Source organism: Pantherophis guttatus, chromosome 8 (assembly GCF_059756535.1).
Source record: "Pantherophis guttatus breed Tessera chromosome 8, ASM5975653v1, whole genome shotgun sequence".
NCBI lineage: Eukaryota > Metazoa > Chordata > Lepidosauria > Squamata > Colubridae > Pantherophis > Pantherophis guttatus.
The window spans coordinates 34,907,049-34,929,921 of NC_142070.1; positions in this window are offsets into that span (position 1 = coordinate 34,907,049).

Genomic DNA, 22,873 nt, shown 5'->3' on the forward strand with positions numbered 1-22,873 from the left:
TTTTTTCCAAGGTAAATGCACTTTAGCCCAGATAAATGGTGCTAAACTATTTAGCTTGATTAACTTTAGAGGTATCTTTCTAGAATGCTCACTATTTCTGAGGTGATATCTTGAATTAAGCCTTATTCAAAGCAGAGCAGTGTTTCATAATGGGAGCCGGCTGTGGTAGAAGGTGTTCATTTTCAGGAGACTTCTTTTAAAAAAGGCGAAAGAAAACCTGTATGCCCTGAAGTATGAATGGTGAAGACAATTTGAGAAGTTAGAATTGAACTGTGATTGGCTGAGACATTTCCATTCCTGGTGAGAAGTAACCATGCATCCATTATGCAAATTGAAGAGCTCTGGATGCATGATAATAAGTTATAACTGAAAGAGGTTCAACAGTCTGCCTGGAAGAAGCAATAATTGTAATGACAGGAGGTTAATCAGCTCCACACAGCCAATCAGGATGCAAAAACATGTGAAGCAGAAATAGCTTTACAGCTGTTGAAACACAAAGTTTACAATTTCCCATTGCTCCAATATGTTTGCAAAGAAACAAAAAGAAACGAAAAGGTCTCTTTAAAAAAGTTTCCACTTGTGTACTAATTAAGATTAATGTGAATGTGAAAACTTGTTGACACTGTAAAAGTTAGTAACCCAAGGCATGTCTGAGTAAAATGTCTTTCAAGTTAACTTAATTGAAATAATTGTAATACTATAAAAACAGAACAAAATGGAATACTTTGTTACAGGCCAAAACAGCTTGGAGCTATGGCCTGAATTGTATTTGCTGACTGAGTAATGTTGTTTCATGGCATGCCATAAAGAGTCCTACATATTATTTAATTTCCATGGAAGGAAGATAATGTAATAATAGCTAATTCTAGTACAGAAAGTAAAATAAAAGGTTATCCCAGATCTTTTTATTTTCATTTTGCTTTCTTGTCCACTAATACTCTTAAAATATTTTTTTCCCTTATTCAGGATCTCTGTGAGACATCTTCCTTTCTGAGAATTGCTTAGCTGATTTTTGACAATAAGATACATATTTTGTTTGTCACTTTATAACCCCAGGGAGTTGGAATATTGTTAATAATGTTTGTAGTTTATTTTAAATGTTTGCTGTGCTATCATTTTACTGTTGTTGTAATAACAATAAGTTACAGACAAGTTCTTTAGTTCTATGACAGTTGCCTAGAAACTCAAAAGGGTATATTAGAATTCACACCTGAGGCCAGATTTTTGCACAGAAAAGAAGTTGAATGGCTTTAGTGACTTTTTTTAGTTTACTATGATTGTAATTGCCAATTAATGAGAGTGGTAACTGCAACATTAAATTTTACCTTCCTACTTCCTGTCAGGGATCAAAAACAGCTCATTCAAAGATCAGGATTTTCCAATATTTGAAGACTTAAGAACCGTCCTTTAAGGCTAAGTAGTTTTGTCCCTAGTGACCTTCCACATTCCTAACCATAATAAAAAGTAATTTGATCTAGTATAACTTCCTACCACCTTCATATAAGACTTTGCCAAAAAAAAAAGGGGGGGGTAAAGTTGTAGAGCAGGGGTATCAAACTGACATCATCATGGCAGTGTCACGTGATGTATCGGGACTTTTTCCCCTTCGCTAAACTGGGCATGGGCATGGCCAGTGCGCGACGCATCCGGCCCATGGGCCGGGAGTTTGACAGCCCTGTTGTAGAGGAAACAGACAAATGTTGTAAATGTATGTGTGTTTTCTTCTATCTCTGTTTCAGAGGTTTGTTAATATGTTAACCAATTTACAGAAAAAGGGTAATAAATCAGCTTAACCACAGTTCTCAATAATTGTTAGAAGCCATATAATCATAGAAAGTTAAAAGTGGTCACTGAGACTATCCAACTCTCTTTTCTGTATAAAAATCAAAATTAAAATACCACTACCAAAAAAAAAAAAAATACACTTGCTTGACTATATCTAGCAATGGGGCGTCTATCACCTCCTAGATAATTAGATTTATTGTCAAACAGTTCTTAGTAAATACTGTTCTTCCTTTCTATTTTTTCTAATATTCAACCAAAATTTTCTTGTAACTTTAGACTGTGATTACTGAAGTTAAAAAACAAATTTTCATTCTTGTTTCAATATGACACTGCTTCAGATACTTGAAAAGTCAGTATGATTTGTCTTCATTATCACTAGGCAGTAGTAATCAAGCTGGAAACTAGAGCAGGAATACAAACTACCAATAACCCTAGATAAAGAGTCTGTAGTCCAGAACCAGACAATGAAAACCAAAACCAAGATTTCAGCAATTCAAAAAAAGATTAGAATCTGAAAAAAAAAGATTTTAGTTATCAAGAGCCTAAAACTGAAGACAGAGTTCAGCTGCAAGCCATTCAAAAGAGTCTTGTAAAGTTCTTGTTCAGGAACAGAATTTTAAATTGATCTTTGTATAAACAGTACTATATTTGCTCCTTAAGTAGATACTTGTATGCCTTGGAGACAACTAAACTGATATCCTCTGACACTAGCAGTCCTATGACTATGGAGATGAAGATTCAATTTATTTCTTGAAGTTAAAAGAAGAGCTATATGGCCCAAAGAAAGTTTGTCTTAAGCAATCAGGATCAGCATAGTTAACTTCCATGAAAATTTGCTACTCTTTGTGGAACTCTGTTGTCTTTCACAGAAGGAGCAGGACATAGATAACATTCTCAAATACATATGTTTTTTAAAGCAAATGAAAAATGAAACAAAATTTGTTTCTGTAATGGCACATATTGTCTCACTGTCTGAAGTGGCCTTTCAGAGTTTCTTGAGAACGTCAGCCCAAAGTCATCCAGTAAATATGCTAAGTGGATAGTGATTTCGCATTAGTGCTTTGGCAGGACTTATCTTGTTTTGTAATTATTGTATTACAATTTTTCATTTTTTTTACCTGTGATATGAACAAATAAACTAGCAGCAATGCAAAGAAAAATCACACTATTATTTTAGTGATCCTCAAAATGCAATGCATACTTATATTCACATGCTATATTTATTGCACAATTATATTGACTTTGGAGTCTTATAAACAAATTACAGTAAGGATCCAATTGCCTATTAATTTTTAACATTTTATTTGATTTTTCCATTTTTAGATTCCATACACAAGTATGAGACTACTAATGGCATTTCTTTTGAGAAGCAATAGAGACACTAATTTATAATTTAAGCAAACAGATAATATGAACATGCACTTTGTTTTGCCAAGAAATGGCAGCAATATTTGTTCGTCACAATGTTATAGCATACTGAACTAAAATGATGAATTGAGTAAGATGTTCAGGTTAACATCATGATAAACTGAATTACAAACTACTTTGCCTTATAGTTTATAAGTTATAATTATTACAAACAAGTAACATTTCTCTCTTTTTTCTAATTAACATAAAGTTAATAAAATTAGTCATGTGGAAAATAAATAAGCTGCCAAGGAACAAAAGTCAGTTTTGAAAATAGGCATTAAGGGAAGGAATCCATGAATCTAGTCCATGAAATAATACATTGTATCTCCCTAATTCCTAGCTGTATCTTATTTAACCATGAAAAGATGAATCATGAAATTACTAACCCTAGAGCTTAGACAAACCATATTTAATTTTTTTTCCTTCCCTCAGCTATTTCTGTGGTAAAGCTTAAGAAAACAAAGCTTCTAATAAACATAGCATATTAAGCTTTTTAATGAATCAGGTATGTGAGAGCAAAAAAATACTATCTTGGATACCAAATTGAGATTTGGGCTAAATATCACTATATCGTTCTTGGGGTAGTAGAAGGTTCTTATCATTTATTTTAATTTCCCATGTCATCAGCAGCTGTGTTTAACTACCTGGTTCAAGAAGATTTGATACAAGTACTGCATGAAGAAGGACTAACATGAGGAGACAACATTAGAAAGCTTTTTATTTAATATATCTGAGAAAAGAATATATCTGGAAGAGAATCATGATTGATTAAATGGCAACCTAATATGTTTGACTGAGTTCTTGGGAACGGGCTTCAGAGTACAAATGGGGTATATGGTCTTCCTCATTTCCTTTCCTAAATCAAACAATGGTCTTGCATATTATTTTCTTCCAATTCTTTACATCAGAGGAATGTTACTTCTTTCAGCCAGACTATCATTTTTTTCAAAGCTACCAAACAAAAAAAGATTGATTATTTGTGCTACTCTCTATCTTTCCTTCTTTCTTATTTATTTATCTTTCTTTTCAATAAAATCTTTATTCAATTTACAGGTAGTCCTCGGTTTATGACTGGTTCTTAGCAACCATTCAAAATTATGACTGGTTCAAAAAAACAGGACTTACAAGGCAGATTGTAAATTCTGATGATTGACCTCTTCCATGTTCATGTGACCGAACTTTGGATACTTGGCAACATAGCCACATTCATGGCCATTTGCAATATTCCATGGTATTATTATTATTATTATTATTATTATTATTATTGTTGTTGTTGTTGTTGTTGTTGTTGTTGTTGTTGTTGTTGTTGCTGTTGCTGTTGTTGTTGTTGCCATAAAAACTGGCACTTTTGTTTTTTAGCAAAAAAAGCCTGTGTCCATAGCACACCATTGGTTCATTTAACAATTGTGGTGTTCACTTAATGACAGTGGCAGCCAATTTAGGACCACTTAACAACCACTGCAAAAATGTGATAAAATTGAGTAAGCCACACAACACATAATGGACAGGATCCATTATGGTTATATGTCTAACATTGCCTTTATAGGCCACCCGTATCAAGCACATTACTCATTTACATGTCACCTTAATTGCTCAAGACAGATTTCATGGGAACTCCCTCATTCCATGCACCCATGATGAGCCATGAGGTAAACTTTTTGACGAAGCATGAGAAACCTGCTTAAATGGTGCAAAGGTTTATACTAGTAAAGTCACAGGGAGTAATTCTTAGGCCAGGCAGAACTGTTGCACAAACATTGTGCAACTGCCTCTGCCTCTCAAAACTGAGGGTGAGAAAATGGCTCAAAGTTCATTGATTTGAAAAGGACAGGACAAAATTAGAAGAATTTAAACTCTGAAACAGACATATATATATAAAGAGAATTGTGTTCTAAAACAGACATATCCTCTGTGCATATGTCTTCTTTCTTGTTTGCAATAAACTTATCCAGGTGTTTTATATCTGTGAAGCTTGTATGACAAGCATGTCTATGGGACTGAGTGCCTTCAGACATATGTTGTTGCTGCTTATATCTGACAATAGGTATGTGATCCTCAAACATATATGCTGATGTCTGACAATAGGTATGTGATCCTGCATCTTCTAACTCCAAATCCAAATTTTTGACCATGATACTACACTACTATGTGAAACCTGAACAGGAAGTTGAGGGTTGAAACAGTAACTATAAATTATATAAACAATCTAAGTGGCTCATTTTTTTCATTAACTACATTTAGAAGTAAATTAACTAGACGTTAAAATTTGATTAAATGTTTAAGTATTATCAAAAGGACATTTTGTGGTGTCAGCAGGTAATCTCCATTGTAATATTACAGACTATTCTCCATAATTTATACATTATTCCATTAAAGTGTCAAGAAAACACTACCCGCCTTATTAAACATTAATATAACATGTTTTCCCAAAAATAAGACTGGGTCTTATTTATTTTTTGGGGGGGGGGAAACCAAGAGATCCATTAGGTCTTATTTTCAGGGGATGTCTTATTTTGTGGCTGCCAACCCGCTCCATCCCACCATCTGCTTGTCCGCTGCTGCAGTGGCTTACAGTCTTCCCAGGGCAGACACACTTTTTGCCATTCCCAAATGCCCCACAGGTGCCCAAACAGTTTTTGCCCAGACAAAGAAATGATAAGACTGGAAGCTTTGTCTGCTTGCAAATGTAGTGCTTTGAAATGTAATGATTAGTTCTATTTCAAAGGGTCCAATTTGCAAGCAGATGAAGCTTTGTCTCCCTCTGGGTGAAAAGCATCTCCCTCCCTCTCTTAATCTCCCTCTGGCTGAAAAGTGTATGGTGGAGCCAGGTGAAGGCAGAGGTAGGAGGGGACACAGGCAATCCCTATGCACCACCCATTCTGTCCCACCATGTCTCGGCCTGCCCTGGACATTTTTAAGAAGAGTTTGGACAACCATTTGTCTGAAATATTATAGGATTTCCTGTTTGAGCAGGGGGTTGAACTAGAAGACTTCCAAATCCTTTCCAATGCTGTTATTCTGTTCTGTTACCAAAAAATCAAAACCAATTCTAACTGAATTTTAAAGCATTCTAAATATAAGAAAACAAGTCATTTTTTTCACCTAACAGGGAAAAAAAATAAAGAAACATAAAGACAGATATGCACACAGTGCTAGGCAAATATATTCTGAGATTATTTTAGTAACACTGTTTTTCATATTTCTTATAAAAATCTGCACACTTTCCTTACCTCTAGCACACATAGCAATAAGCGAGATACTATCAGAACTTTCATGAAAGGTGGCAGTTGAATTAATTGCCAAGTTCTTAGTGTAAGAAATTGTACTTACTATATTTCAATGGCAGGAGAGTCTCACCTTGCTTTGCAGGAAAAATAAACATATCTCAGCACTTTGATTATGTTTTGTCCATGATGCACTCTGTCTTCCATTCTGCTTGAAGCACTTCTCCACGAACCAGGATGCTTCATATCATATTTTAGTTAAGATGCTTCCTCATGGAACCTGTCATAAGAGCAGCTCTCCAAATAAAGAAGATGCTGTTTCCCGAGTTATGTCACCACTTATCTGCTCTTTGAAATTGCTATGCATGTCTAGAGCTAGAACTGGATGCATGGAGCCTGCTGGATTTTTAAAAGACTTTCTTATAAATGCAGTAGTTCATTTTTATTTCAGAAGCAGGAAAAAAATGTGCTAGGAAGTAAAAGCAAGCGTTCACACTCCATTTGCACACAAATTATGCTAATACCCATTTGATAAAAGGAAAAATGCAGCTCAGATTGTATCCATCTTAGAGATCAATTTTGAAGCACTGTAAAGGGAAGGTCTTCAGGTGCTGTGGTGATTTTCTGAATGATTTCTCGTCAAGCAAGTGAATACTGCCAGATGGACATGTTCAATGATACATACAGTTTCTACACTTATAATGCATAAACTATTAACTGTCCAAATATGATGGTGCATGAACCAGTTTACCAACTATGAAATGCTCCCAATATACTTGGTGTAATTATGAAGTGAGGTGCAGAATCAAGAAAAAACCTGTTCTGGCAGACATTGGCTCAGCGTGAAGAATAGATTGTACTGCAGATCATTGAATACTAAGATGATCGTGTGGCAAAGGACCTATCGCTCTGCTTATAAGGTTTATTTGAAAAGGTAGGATTAGGGACACTTTTTCTTGTGCATCAATCCCACTCCCGACTTTCATCAGTCCCTTAAGTGCTATGTTTTAAATCATAATTTGGCAGAAGACTATTCTTTTTCTTCAGTGATAAGCCTTGACATCTTCAATTCATTCATTCACTGAAACAAAGAACTTTGAAGATACACTCCATAGTATTAGTTAATCATATATGCATTTATTCACATAGAAAATATAAGGCAGCAGCAAGGAGCATCAGGGCAGCACAAGTCCAAACTAAACATATGCGAAGCTTTTGCAAATAAAAAACTTCAAAGACTTTTAAGAAAAACATCAGTTAAAAAAAGATTTTTACTGTTATTTTTTCTTCATAGCATTGCATATTGTTCATTTTTGCACTACTAATATATAATAATATAAGATTTCCTATAAATTAATGAAGAGAACTCCTGTAATAGCTAAATAGAACATCCATCTAGAAAGCCAGGATATCTGCATAACACTCTTGTGCTACTTAGAATTATAGGATTGAAATCAGTGGTTGGCTCCTCCCGGTTCGGACTGGTTCGCGTGAGCCAGTAGCGGTGATGCTATTACGTCACCAAACCAGTTCTCTTTCTTTGGGAGCTGGGCCCTCCCGCCCCCCCCCCCCCCCGTTATTCTGACCTTATATTTCTGCTGTTTTCGCCCAGTTGAAAGGTGCAGCAGAGCAGATTGCTGCAGCTCAGCTGGGCAGATTCGCAACGCGCTTGCGCAAAGTGCTCATTTGGTGTGCCTGTGAGCGAACTGAGCATGTGCACGGCGATCATGCACAAAGTGTGCAACCAAAGAGGCGATTGCGCGCACAGCACACATACAAAGAGAACCGATAGTAAAGCCGGTTAGAATCCACCCCTGGTTGAAAGGGATCTTGGAAGTCTTCTAGTTCAACCCTCTTAGAGTGCATTAGATTCTTAAATACAAAATCTAGTTTACCGTGGCAGAATGGCTGATAGTACAATAAGAAGTAGATTTGCCTTTTGAAACTAAGTAAAGATAAAGACCAGGTTGAAATTAAAATATATTCAGACTAAATATTAGGAAAATTTTCAGAAAATAAAAGATGATGCTACCTAAAACAGTGATGAACCATTGTGGACCACCTTTAATGGAGATTAACCATCTATTGGGAATAATTTAGTGAATTCCTATACTGAGCCTGAGATTAGACTAGTAATCTGTTCTAAATTCATATGTTTCTGTTCAGAATTATCATGTTTGCAGGTTTGATAATGTTTTCTAATAATATCTCCTTTCTCAAACATTTTTCTCAGTTTTTTCTTCACTAAGGTGTAAATATCGCTGTAGTTATCTTCCCAATGAATCAAAACACTGAAGCACTGAAATGATTAGGCTTCATCAGTTTTATATGTTGACTGATGAGCATCTCTTGCCAAGAGATATTTAGATAATTCTGCCAACTTCCCAGGAAACTATACATTGAATGATTCTGATAGATTCTCACACCATGATCTTTTTTAAATACCCAGAAAGTTTTGCCTCCTTGATGAGCAAATATTTCAGTAGTTTGCTTTAATTTATCTATGCAGCACTGTGCTTGTTTCTATTTCATACTTCTTTTCACATGGAGAGAAAAAGACGCTATATGACTATAAACCTGTATTACCCCATCCTCTTCCTAGTGATCAAAACAGAACTTCATATGTAAACAGAAGTTTACATATATGAAGTAAAAGTTGTAGTTTACTCCTCCCTTATATAACTAATAATGATAATTCAAGATAACCATATATTATTCTTCCAGCAAACAATATATTCTGACAAGAAAGGATCCTAGAATAACTCTTATTGTAGCCAAATTAGTGTTAATGGTCCACAGATTTTAATTACCATTAATAGATTTAACTATAATAGAACACTTTATTAATTGACTATCAGAGAATGGTAGTTGTTTTAATGTAACAAAGTTGGTAGCTCATCTTACTACTTTGTATTCTCATCTGAATATTTATGTTTTCTAACTGCTGTATTTTAATTTAATTTAATTAATTGTAATTTTTTACTTTCAGTATTGACTTTTAATAAAGTATTTTGCACTGATTTGAGAATCCATACATAGAGTTATTTCTAGCAAATGTGCAAACTAGTTTCATGTGGTCCTCATTAATTTGAAAATGATCATTCCAAACACTGCTCAGAAGCAGAGCTAGATAGCAGAACTAGATTGGACTACTTAATGTCTGACGGCCAAAGGTATACTTTGCAATATATATTTATTTAATTGCAGGTTACATTGTTCAATGTTTTTCCTCCTGTCTATGACACTCATGTTACTGTTGCTTGTTTTAGAATTGTTTTTGGAAGAGAAAATGTATTGGGAGATCCTGATGAAACCCACATCAATTCTAGTCCAACTATAAGTACAGATAATTAATGTAATATAATGTAATAAGTAATATAGTCCGTACTTTACTTCCCAATTAATTTTTTTGAATTTCATCTTTTGATACTTATAACAAAGTGAAGCATGTACTGAAGTATTTCATTTAATACCAATGCTGGTATAACTTTACTTGAGATTTTGCTTTTTTATGGCCTCCCCACAATTATTCCAAAGCCAATAAAAGAATAATAATATAATATCTACATAATCTTTCAGTCTTAGATGAACCGGTAGCTTTTTTTTTACTACCAGTTCACCCGAACTGGTAGCTTTTATTTCTACCAGTTCACCTGAACCAGTGCGAACTGGTAGCATTTCACCCCTGCTCCTAATACTATAAACTACCATATTTTTTGCCGTATAAGACGCACTGGACTATAAGACATACCTACCTTTTTTGGTGAGGAAAACAAGAAAAAGAAATCTGCCTCTGCCTCCCAGCAATTTTGCCTCGTTGTAGCAAACAGCAAACAGCCTGCTTTACTTTCAGTTTTGTTTTCAGCATAGCTTGATTACCACAAGAAAAAAAATCTGCTCCTAGCAATTTACTTCCTTGCAGCAAGCAGCAGAGGCTTGCACAAAACAGCTGAGAGCAAAACAGCTGAGAGTCGGGACGCCAAACCAATCAACTTGTGCTAATTAGGCTGTGTTGAAGCAGAAAGGAGCTGTTTCTTCTTGCTGCTTGCTGCAAAGAAGTAAATTTCTGGGTGGCAAAGGCCAAAGGGTGAGGGCCAGTGGGTGGGTGGGGCTACATTCGGTGTATAAGATGCACCCAAATTTTCACCCCCTTTTAGGGGAGAAAAAAGCTCCATCTTATACTCCGAAAAATACTGTATATACTTTGATTTTCTTTAATCTAAATGCATGTCTGGTTTTATTACTGAAACATTTTGGGAAAGCACAATTACTACTTGTGCTTTAATACATAACATAACTCTCAGACTATTGGATGTATATTTCCTGTGGTTTATTCACATTATAATATTCAAGCTCCAGATATATTTATTCTTGTTCAACCTTATTTACCTTATCATTTTTATCTCAATTTTACCAGTCTTTTAAATGGATACTTCCCTCATGATCTATAACCTATTTCTGTTTCTGAACGTAATACTAACTTCCAAACATTTCAGAAGAATGATACTATATGCATACTTATTTAAAGTTACTTAGGCTATTACTATTTAAAATGACCACATTCATTGGTTTAAAAAGTTGTGTTATTCAAATGGATTTCAAGACATCTCTGCATCATCATTGAATGTAAATCCAAACATGGTACATTTGACAGCAAAGTATTCTTAGAGAAATAAAGCATGCTGCTTTTAGCAACAATAATTATATATTTTTAAATAACTTCACATTACTATTTAGAACTGTCGTGAGTGAGACAGTCACACTAAATGAAAATGCATTTCAAAGTATATAAAAGGATAAAATTAACACTTTATTATGACAAATAATAGAAATATCCATTGATATTTTGGGAAATCTTTTGATTGCATACCAAAATGTTATTTTTGAAGAAATATATACAGAATAACAGCTATAATTATAAACAAATACATGCATCAACACACACCAAAAATCTCCCTGCCCACCATTAAAATTCTACAGAATTTTAATATGAATATGTGTTTTTAAGTAACCATATTTCCCTAAACCCATAGATATAGAAGGAATGTTTATTTCACATTTCTTCTATAGCTGCTGCTAAGAACTGAGAATTTGTCTTTCATTCAGTTTAATATGAGTCTAGCTATTTCACAATTTTCATATGAATTTATGAACACACCTTTCAGTTTCCATATTTCTTTGAAATTTGTGATTCATTAGAAAAATTGACTGAAAATACATATCCTAGGGAAGAAAAGTATGAAAGAGAACAAGAAATGCAGTCTGGCATAACATTGGACAAGTTCTATCACTTTTTTAGACTACAACAAATTTCTGTATTTTAGGGTGAAATACAAACATTTGAGGCTGCCTCATATTCAGTGATTCTGGCAAGGGAATCAGAGAACATTTTCCATGGAGGGGTGCTAAAAAGCAAATTACAGCATGTATCATTTCATAGAATCATTGGTTCAAAAGAACAATTTACTTATCTGTTGCCTGTAAGTAGGTGAGTGAGTGAAACACTTTTCCCAGCTCAGTATGATACTCCAAAATTCAGTGGAAAAAATCTGTCATTGGATAGCATCTTTTTACCTGGATGAGAAAACAATAAGAGCAACAACCAAAATAGAAACTTCAAAATTGGGCGAGAAGAGATTTCAGAAGTTTCTAACTCGCATAGTCACTGTATGACTGCACTACTAACTGAATATTATTATTATTGGTTAATCTTTAGTGAGATTCACAGCCTTTGAGGCTGGTTAATAGCTCAGCAGCTCGAGTCCTAACCAAGGACCTAGGAACTGTTAAGGTATTGTCGGAGGATGTAAACTGTTCCGAGTAAGGTGGTTTTTTGTAGAGTCAAAATGTTCAAGTCCAGTAAATTTAGAATTTCTAAATAGCGAGGTAGTCCTTTGGGTATTGCTCCAAGGGCTCCAATTACAATCAGACAACACACAATTTCTTTTTCCACAGTCGCTCAACTTCAATTTGCAAGTCCCGGTACTTTGTGATTTTTTCTTGCTGCTTATCTTCAATCTGTGCATCATCAGGTATTACAATGTCAATGAACCATACTTTTTTCTTTTCAACTATTGTTATGTCAGGTGTGTTGTGGACCAAGTGCTTGTCAGCTGAATCCTGAAATCCCACAAGATCTTGAGTTTCTCATTCTCTAAAACTTTCTCAACCTGATGAGACGCCACAGTCAAAGAAAAAGAAATGGAAAAAGTCATGAAATATTGCAATCTGGCCATAGAAACTACACGGCTATGGATGAAACATGTCACAGTGATACCCATTGTCATTGAGGTACTTGGTACCATGTCCAAGAATTTCACAAAACACTTTTGCAGCTTCCTGCGATAACACCAGCAGAACTGCAAAAAAACTTAGCTTCTCGGAACATCATATATTTTAAGAAGGTACTTGGTTGATACCTAGGACGCTGGCAGCAACCCATATCAACCATTAGCACCAGTCAATGGTATTTGTGACACATTTTTAAATGTCCATTGACGGAGTTTCATTTTTAATGAATAAAAGATAATAATAATAATAATAATAATAATAACAACAACAACAACAACAACAACAACAACAACAACAACAACCCCTCCGAGGAGCTCTATCTTATCATGGTGGAGGGGCTTGCGTGCTCTAGTGATCCTAAGGACTATGCTGAACAGGTGCAACCATATCAGACAGACCTTAGGTGAAGGGCCGGACAAAATTTGCTCCACAACCCATTCAAACATGGTGAATATGAAAAAAATGAAATTTATGCCAGCTGAACCGTCGCCCAGATTAACAAGGGTTCCGTTGGATGCTATGGCTCCTGGGCATTCTATGCAAAATGAGTTACAGGGCTCAGCTCCCTCTGGTAGGCAACCAGGGCATGGAGCTGACAAGCTACTGGAAGAAAAACCCAAAAAGCGAAAAATCTGAACTAGGGAAGAAAACATCTCTATTATGGAAGTTTACTAAATTTACCGGACTTAAACAAAAAACCACCTTACTCGGAACAGCTTACATCCTCCGATGATACCTTAACAGTTCCTAGGTCCTTGGTTAGGACTCGAGATGCTGAGCTATTAACCAGCCTCAAAGGCTGTGAATCTCACTAAAGATTAACTTATTATTATTATTATTATTATTATTATTATTATTATTATTATTATTATTATTCGGCGAATTCGTAAGATATTAATGTCCAAATTGAGTGGAGGAAACATCATAAAAGCCATAAATACCTGGGCTATACCTGTGATTCAGTACTCTGCAGGAATAATTGACTGGATCCAGATGGAGTTAGACAATTTGGACAGAAAAACAAGGAAACTTATGACAATGAATCATGCCTTGCACCCTAAAAGTGATGTTGACTGATTATATTTACCAAGAGCAGAGGGTGGTCGAGGATTCCTACAAAGTAAAGCAGACTGTGAAAAATGCAGCTTGAATGATTACATCCAGAAAAGTGAAGAACCAATGATTAAGGAAGTAAATAAAGGAGGCCTTTTAAAAACAACTAAAACAAAAGCGGAATATAAGAAAGAAGTAATTGGGCAGCGAGCTGAAAATTGGAAAAGCAAAGCTCTGCATGGCCAATACTTGAAAAGTATTGAAGGCAAAGCTGACCACAAACTAACTTGGAACTGGTTAAGATCAGGAGTACTGAAAAAAAAAACAGAAAGCTTTATTTTGGCAGCTCAAGAACAAGCCCTAGCCACAAACTGCATGAAGGCAAAAATTCAACATGTTACCACCACAGCAAATGTCGCCTCTGTAATGAGAAAGATGAGACAGTCGACCACCTGATCAGTGGGTGCAGCAAAATTTCACAAACTGACTACCTACAACGCCATGACCGCGTTGCTAAGATCATTCACTGGAAATTGTGCCAGAAGTTTGGGTTTGAGTACAGCAAAAACCACTGGGAACATCAGGTTGAGAAAGTTTTAGAGAATGAGAAACTCAAGATCTTGTGAGACTTTAGGATTCAGACTGACAAGCACTTGATCCACAACACACCTGACATAACAATAGTTGAAAAGAAAAAAGTATGGTTCACTGACATTGCAATACCTGGTGATGCATGGATTGAAGATAAGCAGCAAGAAAAAATCACAAAGTACCGGGACTTGAAAATTGAAGTTGAGCGACTGTGGAGAAAGAAATTGTGTGTTGTCCCAATTGTAATTGGAGCCATTGGAGCAATACCCAAAGGGCTACCCCGCAATTAGAAATTCTAAATTTACCGGACTTGAACATTTTGACTCTACAAAAAACCATCTTACTCGGAACAGCTTACATCCTCCGACGATACATTAACAGTTCCTAGGTCCTTGGTTAGGACTCGAGCTGCTGAGCTATTAACCAGCCTCAAAGGCTGTGAATCTCACTAAAGATTAAATAATAATAATAATAATAATAATAATAATAATAATAATAATAATAATAATAATAGCCTTTATTGTCATTGTACATCATGTATACAATGAAATTGGTTTAGCCTCTACTGGTGCAATCCATAACAGAAAATACAAGACAACATGAATAGTATAGAGCGAGTGTCAGCAACCTGCAGCTCCAGAGCTGCATGCAGCTCTTTGCGTCCTCTGCTGTGGCTCCCTGTTCCCTCACTGGTTGGCGTCGCCCCCCCATCCCTTTTTTCTTTTTGGGATATTTCTTTGGAAATCTGGGCTGGTTGAGGAATGATCGCCAGTCGCAGCAGAGGCTTCCCTTCGGGTGGCCTTCCTCCTCCTCTCGTGACCCTCTGGCTGGCTGTGGCTGAGCTGGGAATGTGCATATGCATGGGACGACCTTTCTCAAGCGAGTGCCAAAGCACAGGAAAGGCATGCGCGAGGCAGGCGGCTACTCGCTTAAGGAGGGTGTCCCCATGTGTGAATACACTCCTGGTCATGGGAGGAGGAGGGGGAGGAGGGTCTCTGGAGAGTGCAGGAGCGAAGTGGCCCTGTACTTGCCTTTGCACCATATTTGTGCATAAGGCAGCCTTCGTCTCCTGCCACTTCAGGCTGGAGTTTGCGCCCTCCATGCTTGGCCGAAGAACTTCTGGGAGTAGGAGATGACACGGCAAGGTGATGGCTGGAGTCTCCTTAAGCATGCATGCCTTTGCTGCACTTTGGTGCTCGGTTGTGGAGAGTCTCCCCATGCATGTGCACGCTCCCAGCTCAGCCACAGCTAGCCAGGGGGTTGCGAGAGGAGAAAGAGGGGGAAGGAAGAGGACGGTCACCTGAAGGGAAGCCTCCACTGGTGCTAGATATCTTTTCTCAGCCAGCCTGGATTTTCAAAAATAAAAAATAAAAGGCGTAGCAAAGTGCCCCAAGAAGAGTTTGCTAGCTTGGTCAGAAGGAGGAGGGGAGAGAGACCTAGAGAAACACACACAAAGTGATACACAGAGAGGGGGTGAGAGAGACACACACACACACACAGTGATACACAGAGAGGGGAAGATAGGGAGAGGGACAGGGAGATACAGAAAGGGAGAGAGAGATGGGGGAGAGAGACAGAGAGAGAGAGATAATGATTTTGTGGCTGGGTAGGAATGGCTGGGGGGGTCATGTGACTGGGTAGCATTGACTTGGCCACATCCTGCCAAGTTTTGTGCCTCCCAGTGTGTTTTTCTGTGGGAAATGGGTCCAAATGGCTCTTTGACCATTTAAGGTTGCAGACCCCTGGTATAGAGAATAATCCTTGTATTTATCCTTACAAGTAATGGGGGGGGGGAATTAGTCATACGTTTCCATATTTATTTATTTATTTATTTTTATTTGATTTGATTTTTATACCCCCCTTCTCCTACTGGACTCAGGGCGGTGAACAGCCAAGAATAAAAACATTCACATACAAAATTTAAGATTAATTTTAAAAGAATTAAACAAGTTTTCTCCCAATATAAAATTTAAAACACCCCAACTAAAATCAATTTATAAATTAAAAATATCTAAAAATATCTAAGGGGGGTGTGTGAAGCCAGCCCAGCTTGATGAAATAAAAAAGTTTTAAGGGCACGGTGAAAAGCACGGAGATCTGGGATCCTACATATCTCCAGGCGCAGGTTGTTCCAAAGGACAGGTGCTGCCACAGAGAAGGCCCTTCCCTGGGGATCGCCAGCCAACATTGCCTGGCCAACGGCACCCTGAGGAGTCCCTCTCTGTGGGAGCGTACTGGCCGGTGGGAGGCTATTGGTGGCAGAAGGCAGTCCCATAAGTACCCAGGCCCTAAGCCTAAGCCACAATCACTCTATGTACATGGAGTGATTGTGATTGTGTTTAGGAGTCTGACAGCCCATGGGTAGAAGCTGTTTTTAAACCTGTTTGTCCAGCTGGCTAAACTTCAATGTCTTCTGCCCGATGGTAAAAGTGAAAAGAGGAACTGGCCAGAGTGTGAATCATCCTAAGTATCTTCCTTACTCTGCTGGAGCAGCGAGACCTGGTAATGTCATCCAGTGGTGTTAGAGGGCAGCCAATGATTTCCCTGCCGAATTGTTCACTCTCTGTTGTGCCTTCCTGTCCGCAGCTGTTAGACCAGCATACCATATTGTTATACAGTATGTGAGGACACTTTCTCTCATAGACCAATAGAAAGAAGTCATCAGCCGTTGTTCCACCTGATTTTTCTGCAGGAGTCTAAGAAAATGAAGTCTCTGTTGAGCCTTATTAACCACCAGGGACATGTTGTTTTTCCACGTAGATCTTGACTAATGAGCACTCCCAAGAATCTAAAAGAAGAAACCCTCTCCACACAGCCCCCTTCAATACAGTGGGGCAGGTTCCTCTCTGTGCTTCTAGAAATCCAGCACCATCTCCTTTGTCTTGCTAGTATTTAGATGTAGGTTGTTTTTTGAACACCATGTGGATACCTTCTGGACTTCTTCTCTGTATGCTGATTCATCCCATCCAGTTATAAGCTCCAGTACCATTGTGTCGTCTGCAAACTTTATTATGATGTTGGATGGATTCAAGGATATGCAATCATGTGTATACAGTGAGTACAGGAAGAGGCTGAGCACACAGCCCTGAAGGGAGCCTGTGCTGAGCTTTAGGGTGGAAAATGTCAGAGACCCAACCCTTACTGTTTGTGGATGGTCCATCAGGAAGTCTTTGACCCAGTCACAAGTGAGGGAGGGAAATTCAGGCCAGTCAGCTTTTCAATGAGAATGCCTGGTAAGATGGTATTAAAAGACGAGTTATAGTCTATAAAAAGCATTCTGACATAATTCCCAGATTTCTTAAGGTGTCTCAGTGCAGTATGTAGAACAGTGGCAATGATGTCTTCTGTCAACCTGTTGCTCCTATAAGCAAACTGGTGTTGATCGAACTTTGATGGAAGACAAGACCTGAGGTGTTGTAGGACCAGTCTCTCAAACACTTCATCACTAGAGACATCAGTGCAATGGGTCTATAGTCATTCAGGCTGTTTATTACTGCTTTCTTCGGAACTGGGATGATTGTGGCTGCAAGCATGGTGGGACTAGCCAATTGTAGGGATATGTTAAAAATCCATGTCAGGAGCCCTATTAATTGGTCAGCGCAGGTTTTTACCCAGCACCAGTCATGGGTTGCCCCCAGTTCACACCGGTTCTAAAGAACCGGTAGTAAAGGTAAGTAGACTCCACCACTGTCCAGCACCCCATCTGGACCTACAGTGGTTAACTACCAGTTTGCCTGAACGGTAGCTTTTTAAACGCTCAGCATGTGTTTGGTGTGCACTGCGCATGCACATGCAGTGTGCATTTGGTGCACACTGAGCATATGTGTGCACAGTTTGCAACGCACATGCATGGCCAGCAAACTGGTAGCAAACTGGTTCACATTTCACCCTTGCTGTAAACTCTAATGCACTTATTCACTGTTACATTGTCTGTGCATGTTTTAATGTATGACAGTACAGCGTCAGTAAATTCTTGCACTCCAAATGTTCAAATATACTCCACTTGGTAGTCTCAAAGCAGTCCTGCAACTCTCCCTCTGGCCAGATTTTAACAGTTTTCATGACTGGCCATATCCTTTTCCTAAGGGGGATATACTTTCGGCACAATAGCAGAGAGAGGTGGTCAGACGTACCCAGATGGGAGATGGGAATTGCTCTATATGCCTGTCTTAAGTTTGAATGCATATGGTCTAGAGTGTTCTTACTTCTGGTGGTACACTGCACATACTGCACGAAGTTAGGGAGAACAGACTGTAGACAGGGTTGATTAAAATCTCCAGCCACGACAAAAGCGCCCTCAGGGTAAGTTTGCTGCTGCCTCTCGATGGTGTCATGTAGCTCCGAAAGCACTGTGCTAACATTTGCATCAGGTGGAATATAGACAGCGGTGATAACCATCACAGAAATCTCTCTTGGTACATATGACCGTTATTAATTCCACGTCCGGAGAACAGTGTGTATAAGTAACTCTACTGTTAGCACACCAGTCATTATGTGTGTAAATGCAAAGTACTCCACCTTTGCTTTTACCAGAGTTGCCGATTCTGTCGAAGCGGTGTGTGGTATGGTTAGTTAGCTCCACTGATGCATCCGGTACAAATGGAAAGCCAGGTCTCCTGTGAAGTCTCTTGTGGTTTTCTTTCTTAAGTGTAAACCAACAATATGACCCACAGATATGACAATGTGCTCCAAAAACATACTTGTACACTCTCTCATGCATACATACACACATGCATACACACACACACATATAAGTGAGCATGCTAATTTTAAAGTACTATATTTTGAGATAGCTTGGAAGCCTCTTTGTTTCTTCTTGAAGTGATTGCCATCTTTACATTTCAGTAATTTCTTTACAGATAATAATTAGCATGCCATTACTAGGAAAAATGACATATAAATGATCTTTTAAGAACATTGAAATATTCTCTGCGTCACTATTATATCAAAATATGTCTGAACAGTATTTTTTTCCTTTTCTGAGTTATAAAAATACTACTTTTAGCAATAGAACTTATCATGAATTAATTTAAGAACTGTCTCAGTACCTTTATTGGGAAATCAGAATGCTTTAAACTAAAATAATTTTGACCTCTCAAAATGTTGTAAGCTTTGAAGTATGACTCATATGTATGGTCATACATTTCACTGTATGGTCATATACATGAATGGAACAAAATCATATATGAGTTGCAAGGTTGTGTAAATTGTCATTTTTATTAACTATATTTAAATAGAAAATATTCACAGTTAAATTGGCATAGCTCAATTCACACTTAATCATAGAGAAGACTCACAGACCACATGGAGATATTCTGATGTCATAAATGTCATGGCATCAATATTCAAATGATACAAGTTTATCATTGTAAAATTGTAATCCAAAAATAGATGCCCGTACCTAATCTGGCTTTTCATCATTTTACAAAATATGAATATGTTTGACTACAATCCATGTCTTGTGCCAGTGCCTCAAATTTGCATATTTTTATATTCTCTTCAAATAAACTTAAAATCACAATGAATTAATCATTATCCTATACTTTGTTTGAAGATCTCTATGCAATATTGACAGAGATTGAAGACAATGACATTTTCAATCTATATGTCAGGGTTCCAACTGTTGCCCTAATAAAAGCAGGAGCCTGAAGCCAGTTTTCAAGAAAAATCCAGTTATTTATTAGAAGCGCCATGTCGGCACAGACCCCACTCAGTTTGCATCTTGCCCCTAACCCTGTTTCTTCCTCTCCCCAAGGTGTGTCATCAGTCACATTCCCCAACAAAACAATTTCACGGGTCGTAGAAGTCACTCCCTCCGGCCATTACTGGTTTCTGTGGAGATGGTCTTGACTTTGGCTGGCTAGGATGTGCATTGTTTTAATGTATCCCAATTTTCTTGGTGCTGTTAGTCACTTTTAACTATGTAATAGCTATTTTCAGCCTATGTTTAGAAACCAATAGGACAATCAGCAAAATGCTACATATAGTATACCAATTTCCAAGTAAATAATCTTATATAACAATATTGATTTGCATTAATATCCAAAACAATATAATTCAAATCTCATTTAGATAACTCAGTCCAACCTCTACAACATCATTTCAAACTATGAAAGATCTCTATTCATCAATTGCAAACATAGTTCCACCTATTGTTTTCAGACCAACAGTAAATCCCATTTAAAAAATCCTCATTTACAGGAGGATGCTTAAGCTGCCCCCAATACTAGATATACATGACTATAATTTCCTTACTATTTCATGACAAGTTCTGCATAAGGCTTTATTTTTTACAAGCCTGATGGGGGAAAAAAAGAGACATGATTCCTTTCCCAATTCTTCTGAATCGAAAAGATAAGATGGTTCTTTTTTGAGATTATTTCTTATTTTATTATTATTATTACATTTGTTTGTCGCCCATCTCGCCACAAGGTGATTTATCCCAGAAAAAAAATGTGAAGACTCTGAAAATACCATCAAGCAAAGTTCTCTGCTGTCTCTGAAGTCTTAGGCAGAATTAAAATATTACAGTTGATGATGCAGGGGCGCAGAATTTTGGACTTTTCTATCCAGAACAACACATATGAAATTATGATAATACTTTCCCACTTAGAGAACATCAAACAGGTTTACAACTTCAGATTTTTCATTTTTTAAGTCATTGATGATTTGTGTAATACTTGCTGAAGCCACTTTTGTCACTAACTCTATCTACTTTGACAATATCTAATTACTAACATAGTGTTACTTTAATTCTAGCATCTCAAGACATCCTGGTGTGTTAAAAGACAACTTGCAAGATTAGATTTGCAGGATCCAGGATTCCCTAGCCTAAGTATCAAGGTCCCAGTAACATAATGTTTTTAAAGGTAATAACATACTAATTAATTCCTTCCTTCCTTCCTTCCTTCCTTCCTTCCTTCCTTCCTTTCTTTCTTTCTTTCTTTCTTTCTTTCTTTCTACTATTGTATGATGATAACCTTAAAATGTTAGTAACATTTTATGCCGTCACAGATTTTTTTAAAAAAAATATATATATAGGCTTGTCTAAAAATAAAATAACATTCTAGGTAACATTCATCTTAATTGCAGAAATTCTTTCCAACAGTGAAAATTGTACTTTGTCTCATCTGGCATATCTTTTTTAAATTTCATTCCATGTCTTAACATAATTATTTTAAAGTAATGTACAATTCATATTTGTCATAGTTATACGCAAATATTTTACTTTTGTCTCAATCTTGAAATCGATTTTATTAATTAGTCCTATTTGGTCCTGTAACTTCATATTTTATTTTATTTTTGTTAACATCTTTGTCTTTTGCAGTCTCTGCATGTCTTCTCTATATATCTTTGTCTACGCACGTCTCAGAAGACTGCCTTCTTTGGGAGTATCATTTTATGAGAATAAAAGTTAAATTTACCTTCCTGCAAAGTTTTCCTTAATAGTATGGATCATACTAATTACTGCCGATATAATAGAATAAGAAAGCAGTGAAGAAATATTGTGGATTCGGAGTATGTATGCTGGTTTGTATGTATGTATTTTATTTGTATTCTGCCACATTTATGAATGATTTTCAGTTAATGAAAACCATTAATCAAGATATATTAAAATTACTAAAACATCCACAATAAACAAATTAATAAGCCATAAAATATCTAAATGTAATGGTCCATAATATAATCATCATATGAATCAATGAATATACATTAATGATTAATTCTAATTACAAATGCCCTGTTAAAGACCTTTATTTTTAACATTTCCTAAGCGAGTTCAAGGAAGGATCGTACTAAATTCCATTGCCAAACTGTTCTAAAAAGGTGGTACTGGTATTAAGCAGCACTTTCTTACTTGCATCTCTCAATACTTTCCAGAAAGTGGACTCAGTGTTTCTCAAGGTGATGCAATCAGAAGAGTTAATTCCAGCTGGAGGAGTGATTCTAGAGATAAGTAGTTGTCAAGTCATAATGGGTTTTAAAGGTCAAAATGAAGCACTTTAAATTTCACCTGGAACCCTATTGAAAGCCACTGAAAGAATCTTGATATCCTGTTTTTGGTTTTGAAAAGGCTATCAACCCAGAACATATAACATCAGTACTCTATTCAGACTCTATTCAGAACACCTTTCCAAGACAGACATGCTGAATAATTACAAATGTTACATATAACATTTTCTAATTTGTTTTAATTGGTCTTTCCTTGTTTCTCTGGCACTTATTTAAAATGTTACAAAATCTCTGATGAATGCCTTAAATTATAGCATATAGCAGGTTTCATGATTCCAATATATATTCCATTTCCCGTTTTAAACATTTTTTATTACATTATAGAATAAAATACAAAAATATGAAAGCAAATAATAGGGCACAGTGGGGAGGAAAGGGAGAGAGAAAAGTGAGGACAGGAGGAAGAAAAGAAAAAAGTCAATGTTTTCTTCATTTTTCTTTTCTTTTTTCCTCCCTACTGTGTCCTATTATTTGCTTTCATATTTTTGTATTTTATTCTATATATA